Source organism: Hyperolius riggenbachi, chromosome 10, assembly GCF_040937935.1.
Source record: "Hyperolius riggenbachi isolate aHypRig1 chromosome 10, aHypRig1.pri, whole genome shotgun sequence".
In the NCBI taxonomy this organism is placed as follows: domain Eukaryota; kingdom Metazoa; phylum Chordata; class Amphibia; order Anura; family Hyperoliidae; genus Hyperolius; species Hyperolius riggenbachi.
Window position 1 is genome coordinate 288,631,634 of NC_090655.1, and position 1,635 is coordinate 288,633,268.

Consider the following 1,635-nt stretch of genomic DNA (forward strand, 5'->3'; position numbering starts at 1 on the left):
TTGGTGCTGAGTCAGGTGGGGAGAGGCGTGGCCAGGAGGGGGTAGGTAAGGAGCTGAGACACATGGGAGGAGGCGTGGTCATGAGGGGGTAGGTGAGAAGTTGGTGCTGAGTCACGTGGGGAGAGGCGTGGCCGTGAGGGGGTAGGTGAGGAACTGAGACTCATGGGAGGAGGCGTAGCCGTGAGGGGGTAGGTGAGGAACTGAGACACATGGGAGGAGGAGTGGTCATGAGGGGGTAGGTGAGAAGTTGGTGCTGAGTCACGTGGGGAGAGGCGTGGACAGGAGGGGGTAGATGAGGAACTGAGACACATGGGAGGAGGCGTGGCCGTGAGGGGGTAGGTGAGGAGCTGAGACACATGGGAGGAGGCGTGGCCGTGAGGGGGTAGGGGAGGAACTGAGACACATGGGAGGAGGAGTGGTCATGAGGGGGTAGGTGAGAAGTTGGTGCTGAGTCATGTGGGGAGAGGCTTGGCCAGGAGGGGGTAGGTGAGGAACTGAGACACATGGGAGGAGGCGTGGCTGTGAGGGGGTAGGTGAGAAGTTGGTGCTGAGTCACGTGGGGAGAGGCATGGCCAGGAGGGGGTAGGTGAGGAACTGAGACACATGGGAGGAGGCGTGGCTGTGAGGGGGTAGGTGAGAAGTTGGTGCTGAGTCACGTGGGGAGAGGCGTGGCCACAAGGGGGTAGGTAAGGAGCTGAGACACATGGGAGGAGGCGTGGTCATGAGGGGGTAGGTGAGAAGTTGGTGTTGAGTCACGTGGGGAGAGGCGTGGCCGTGAGGGGGTAGGTGAGGAACTGAGACACATGGGAGGAGGCGTAGCCGTGAGGGGGTAGGTGAGGAACTGAGACACATGGGAGGAGGAGTGGTCATGAGGGGGTAGGTGAGAAGTTGGTGCTGAGTCACGTGGGGAGAGGCGTGGACAGGAGGGGGTAGGTGAGGAACTGAGACACATGGGAGGAGGCGTGGCCGTGAGGGGGTAGGTGAGGAACTGAGACACATGGGAGGAGGCGTGGCCGTGAGGGGGTAGGGGAGGAACTGAGACACATGGGAGGAGGAGTGGTCATGAGGGGGTAGGTGAGAAGTTGGTGCTGAGTCATGTGGGGAGAGGCTTGGCCAGGAGGGGGTAGGTGAGGAACTGAGACACATGGGAGGAGGCGTGGCTGTGAGGGGGTAGGTGAGAAGTTGGTGCTGAGTCACGTGGGGAGAGGCGTGGCCAGGAGGGGGTAGGTGAGGAACTGAGACACATGGGAGGAGGCGTGGCTGTGAGGGGGTAGGTGAGAAGTTGGTGCTGAGTCACATGGGGAGAGGCGTGGCCAGAAGGGGGTAGGTGAGGAGCCAAGTCATGTAGGAGGAATGGCCAGGAGGGGGTAGGTGAGATGAAGCTGAGTCACTTGGGAGGAGGTGTGGCCAGAAGGGGGCAGTTGCGAAATTGGAGCTGAGTCAAGTGGGAGGAGGCGTGGCCAGTAGGGAATAGGTGTACAATATATAGAGGGTAGTTACTGGTCTAGAGTCTGCATGTTATAAAACGATGTGAGTTACATGAAGCTTACAATAGCGTGATGCAGGATAGTTCTTGAGTGTTGCAGAGGTGGCAGGATGCTTAATGGGGGGTCTTGGCATATAATCATGTGACGT